Source organism: Cupressus sempervirens, chromosome 11, assembly GCF_028749045.1.
Source record: "Cupressus sempervirens isolate cs-2001-9-10 chromosome 11, ASM2874904v1, whole genome shotgun sequence".
In the NCBI taxonomy this organism is placed as follows: Eukaryota; Viridiplantae; Streptophyta; class Pinopsida; order Cupressales; family Cupressaceae; genus Cupressus; species Cupressus sempervirens.
In genome coordinates this window covers 729,501,372-729,507,905 of record NC_143128.1, presented here as the reverse complement: position 1 = coordinate 729,507,905, position 6,534 = coordinate 729,501,372, and positions in this window count along the sequence as shown.

Below are 6,534 nucleotides of genomic sequence, written 5' to 3'. Positions count from 1 at the left end.
AATGAAAGTAGAGCCTTAAGCTAGGAGACATGGATTGAATGAGGTCAAGCAATAGATATATGAAAGTTCTCTATAATAGCTTTAAAAAAATTAGATACTTGTAGCCTCTATATTCACGATGCATTAGTTATAGTTTGTGACCAATTTTTGAAAGGTTTTATAAATTTCTTCAAAGATACCTATCTACTGCTAGTTTTGGAATTGTTTATCCTGAAAGGGTTGTAAGTCTTGTCTCCATTGTGGAAATTTCATGGTCTTCTAAATTTCAATGATACAGACCCTAATGTATTATATTATGCAAGAAAGGGCCCTGAAAGTGAGTGCAAAGAATTCTTTGACCAAGCCCTAGGCGAGCTAGGCAATGCTCGGCCAGGGACTATCAGCAAAGAAAGAGCTCTCGAGAGGAAAGCTTGAAGAATGAAGACTTTCCCTTTTGAGGGATTTATGAGGGGTATGAGGAGGTTCTAACTTGTGGAGGAGGAGTCTTGATGAAGTATGTAAGGTGTCTTAAAAGTGGGGACAACATTCAGCCAAGAAAACCCTACCAAACCCTCAATTTAGCTATTTTTGTTGTACGGCTTGTATGCACCCTAAGACCCTAAAAATCATTGAGCATGAGTCCTATGTATCAATTTCTCTTAAGGTTGGAGGTGTTGAAACTCTAAGACAAAGGATCTATTGGCCCTGGAAATCTAGGTGGAGGCCTAATTAGGGGCAATTTGAGTGCAAGGTCTTGATCAGGTCTTTCATCTTTTCTTTTTTTTGCTTGTGGATTCCCTAGTATCATTCCCACTTTGACTCTTCCTAGATTCATGTGTGATGTTGGGGCAATCCTTCCATGTTTGTTTTGTGTCAATCCTTTGTAATATTGGTACAAAGGCCTTGATATTCTTAGTAACCTTGGCATATCTCCAATATTCCTATATCAAAATACGTGCTCAATTACATAATGGTGTTCCCCTTTGGAACACCCCCATGCTCAAGCTTCAATTGATTACATCAAAAGATCACATGCCATCCTATCCAAGTATTCCCTCCTATCCAAACATCTTATCCTATCCAAAATATCCCATCCTACCAGAGCATCCCATCCTTATCCAAGCAACCCATCATATCCAAACATCCTATCCTATCCAAAATATCCCATCCTACCAAAGCATCTCATCCTTATCCAAGCAACCCATCCTATCCAAACATCTCATCCTATCAAAACATCCTATCCAAGCACCCCATCCAATCAATCTTGAAATCATGATCCAGCCAATCTATCAATCCCATAGTATCTAATCTTGCATCAAATCATAATCATATCTCCTATCTCAATCATCATCATATCTCTTGAATCAATCATCCTCATATCTCATGAATCAATCATAATCATAGCTCTTGAATCAATCATAATCATAGCTCTTGCATCAATCCCAATCATAGATTTTGCATCAATCATACTCATAGCTCTTCCCTCAATCATAATCATTCCTCCTCCATAAAATCATCATCATAGGCCTCGCCCATTATCATCCTCAAATCATAATCTTCCCAACCCTACCATCTTCCAAATCACTTCCCTGGGTTTAATTTCAATCGTTGATCACCTCTCCCTCCCTGACCCTATAACTAGTGATCTTAACCATTGCTTATCCTTGTTCACAAGGTTTTCCTTTGGATCATTCTCCCATTGTGAGAGTATGAGCCTCTTTCCAACCCTCTCTTAGCCACTCTCAGTCCTTCTTCTCACCCTAGATTCTTGTATTTTTTAAGATGCTATCGAGCCTCACCTTCTCTCCTCACCACCTTCTTGAGGGGGAATCATGCAGTCCATTCTCTCCTCTTCTACATGAGATTTGGGCAAACATGTTGTTTTAAAAAGTCTTCTTCGCGTCGTTTATATTCTAACTTCTTTGAATTAGTATTGTTTCAATACTATGTCAAAGAGGGACAAAATGCAGACACCTAAATCTAATTACATTAATAAGTAATCATATTTAGTCATCTCCTAGGAGATTATTGATTAAATATTTACTATTTAATTAATTAATCACCATCCCCTAGTTAATTTATTTATTTAATTGACTATAGTCCAATTGATAAAATCAAATGATCACCCAAAATCAATTTATCAATTAAATCCCAATTCCTCTATTAAATTGAATAAATTATCAAATCTATTCAATTTAATTCCATACTCTTATTTTATTAAATAAAACATTTAATAAAATATCTAAAATCATAAAATCCTTCCTAAACCCTATCCTAATCCCTAATCCAACTCATTCACCCATACTAACCTCACTTAACCTCCTAGCTAACCCATCTCATCAAAGATAAATCACTTACCCCCTAATCTCCCTTCTAAGATAATCTTAAACCCCCTTCTAATCATGTGCACAACCATGAACATGGGTTAAGACTTTCTAACCTAAACGAAAGTCAAAAAATATCTTCTCCCCTCACCCTCCAATATTTATGACTCTTACACCTCTCTCATCCTCTCTTATGTCTCTTACATGACTCTTACACCTCTCCCATCTTCTCTTACATCTCTTACATGACTCTTACATACTCAACCACCCTCATCAAGCCTTTGACCAATCCTTATCCTATCCTCTCACACTCATCCTCCTTGAGACAAGTGTCATCTCCCCATTGGTGCTAAACAAGCATAATCCATGTGCTCCCTTTTGAGTGCATCCTGACCCTCCCTCACCATCTCATCATGTTGACATCTTGACCCTCCATTCCTCCAACCTTTGGCCCATAAATTTAACCTCCTCCCTTCACAAAATCATCCACCTTCCATGCAAAGTTATCATGCTATTTTTCTAGCTCATAAACTACCAAAATACTATTATAATGTTGGAATCACTCCATCAATTCATTGTTGAAACCTTGCTTCATTTACTCTACCCATCCATCTAAAGCTTGAACATATCTTGTGAGCATACACATCTTAAATAAGGGAAAAATCCATTGCATCATGATGTTATACCATTAGGAGCCTACCATTCTTGGTTTGCTTCCTTTTAAAAATCAATCCTATCTTAAGTGCTAACTATTTTAGTTGTGTTAATTCTTTATTTATTAGTTAGTATTCAATTTACACTACTAAACTAGGTGATACATTTTGGCGTGCCCAATGGGACCCCACATTTGGGTCAATCTAATCAATTTTTGAGTTTTTTGTGTTAACTAACAAAAGTAACCTTGTTTGCTTGTGTGTTTTTGTGATAAGCTTGGTGATTTTGTTATAGGTATGTAGGTCACTCTTTGGAAATTATGCACCCAAAAATCTAATCATTTTGGATTTTTGAACACTTGAAAATAGCTTTTTGTTCGATCCTGCAACCCCAAGAACACAATCCCATGACCGTGGGAATGCATCTACTTGCCATCGAGAATGTGAACCCATAACTACGAGTTAACAGTTCATCCCCAACCAACAACTGCCATGTCTTTCAAAATAGCTCTACATTCTCGCCACTATTTCCTTCCACGAGAATGCTAGAAAAACTTGTAGGATCATTGACCTCTCAAACCTACCAAAGTATTTTTCCTATGGGAACACTCAAAAGTCAACCTATAGGATCTCTCTATTCTTTTTAACCTGTGGCCAAAAAAAATTCAGTTTTCACCAGTTTTTATCCCACATTCCCATGAACCTTTCCTGCATTCCTGCACCTGTGGGATTGCTACCTAAACCCACGAGTTTGCACTATTAGGTAATTTGCTCACAATTTTGATAGTTTTCCATGCAGTTTTTTATTCTAACTTATTTTTTGTAGGTTTTATCATCATATCTTTAAGCTCATAAACAAATCATAATCATTTTTTTTTTTTTAAAGTATAAATCAAAATTTGACTTTTAGTGGTTCTGTAGGATATGGACTATTCTAAGTTGATTTACACATATCAAAAATAACAAAAAAAGTTAAAAATATTTTTCCCATAGTTAAGCTTTGATTTTGGGGATTTTTTGTAGCATTGCAGGTTGGAGCATCTTACAAACCTAATCATGTTTTTTGTTGATTTTTCTTAAAATTAACTTGCATGTTTAAACACATCTCTCATTGAATGAATGTTGCTTAAATCAATCTTGAATGCCATGGACTAAAATCAACTTTTTATTGGAATGCATACTTAAAACAACAAACACAATCTTGAATGCCAAAGATCAAATCATCATTGCAATGCCTCACACTTCAAATTTGGGCATAAAACACTTTAACTCAATCTTGAATGCCTAAACATCAATGAACATTGCAAATTAACACACTTGAATGCTCTAAAAAGTAAAATGTTCTTATCCTTTTCAAAGCCTTTACACTCAAATTTATTTATGTTGGCAAACTCTCAATTTCCATTATGCTAACAACGATGTCAAGTTGGAATGAACATTGTATGCCATAATCATAAGTGTCTTCAATCATATATTACAAAATCTAAGTCATCAATTGGAAATGAAAGAGTTTCTTTTACACCCAAGATCACTTATGTGGTCTTGTTTTACACTTTTTAGGAGGCCTACTTGGGGATTTCATCACCCTATGGGACGACCTCAACTCTAGCATTCTGGCAGAGTATAAATATTGGGAGGTGAATCAAAAGACACCTCTCTTAGAAGCATAATCTTGTCACTCTTTGCTAAGCCCCAAAGAACTTTATACCTTTGGGAAGTGAAGGTGGAGATTTGGGTTATTGTCTCCTCCCACCCGAGTGGCATTATTTTCTTTCATCTATTGATTTGGGCCTCATGTACCTTGCACATATTGAGGAAACCTCTAGCTAATCTTGTATATCCTAGAAAACATCTTATAAGGCTATTGGTGTGTTTGATGTGCTTCAGTGTTCAAAATCCTACCCATGTTTCAAAAATAATCAAGACCTTTTGCTAAAGAGATAACTTATACACCATTCACAACAGTTGTTAGCAAGTCCATTCGTAACAACCCAACTATTGGTCAACCCTTCAACCCAAATGAAAGGCATACTTAGCATAGTCACTGCCTCATCCAAGATTCATCCAAGCTTCCAAGCTTTCCTCTAGTACCATGATTCCTAAGGTCTTCCATAAAGTCTTCCTTTTCTCTCCATGTCTTAAATAGTAACATTTCATCCCCCCCAACTCATCATTACAACATGATGTCACAATCCTATTCCAATGAGTTTGGCCATCCCAACTTTTCCCCTACTCCATCCTATTCCAATGATGATGAAGATCTTGTCGACTATGATGGGTATATTGAAAGCCTTAGAGATATTACTTCCAACATCCAACAAAATCCAATCATTCCTCCAAACTACTCCATCATTCCTTCGTGCATACCCACTAGTACTCCTTACCATGCCTTTGATAAGGGAAATATATTATTATCCTCATCCTTACCGCCTTGCTATATTGTGCCCACATATTCCTCTGATACATCAATCATATCTCCATCTTCCTCTACCTTCATCTCCCAGTCTCAACCATTCCAGAACAATTCTAGTAGCTACATCCTAGTCCAAATCCACCATCCAAATCTCTTCCAAACCCCTTTCCAAATCCTCCAACCGATCCTATTTATAAAACACATCACCCCAATCCCCTTACTCCTCCCAGCCCAACACACTCATCTCCAAGGAATGTTACAAGGAAGCCAAAGCAATTCCATCTCCCACCCCCATCACTCCTGTTGCATCATCCTATCACTATCATCACTACCTCATCCACCCCATTTATCAAAACCCTTCCATCTCCTACCTCTCATCTATTGAATCCCTCCAAATCCCATCCACACCTCCTTCTCCTAGCATTACCCAAATTCCATATAATGAACCTAATTAGTCCATCCTCCATCAACCCATCCCCATTGTAGAACCTCCCACCCATTCATATACCTCACTTAAAAAGACCATCCATACTTCTCCTATCATACCATCCACTACCATCCCTATCAATATCCTATCCTTCCGTCTCCTCTACTTCATGCTCATACGTACCCTATCATCCATGATGATAAATCTATCAAAGATGAACTAATTATCATATCTGAAGATTCGACCCCTTCAGCTAGTAATGGACTCACATTTTGTGTTCCAAATAATGAACATCATATTGAAAAAATAAATAAAATTAGATCTCTTGATGTCGGTATCCCTCCTACCCCTTTAAGGTCCCAAGTCCTTCTATCTTCAGCCCAAATTTCCCATCCATCTTATTCTCCATCTATTTTGGGTCCTTATCCTATTACTTCTTTTCAACCATCCATTTTGGGTCCATATATCCCTTATCTAAATGCCACACCCTTTCCATCCATTTTGGGTCCGTATATACCTAATATGAATCCTTTATCTCCTCCATCTATCTTGGGACCTACTCCTTCCTCATTTCCATCTATTTTAGGCCCATACCCTTCATTGCCTCCATACATTTTGGGCAATTATATGCCTTTGTATCTTGTATTCCAATCCATCCTTCCATCCCCTCAAATCCACAAGCTAGATCATCAAAGGCACTCATCCTTGAATTCCTTCCAACCTTCAGACCCTATCACT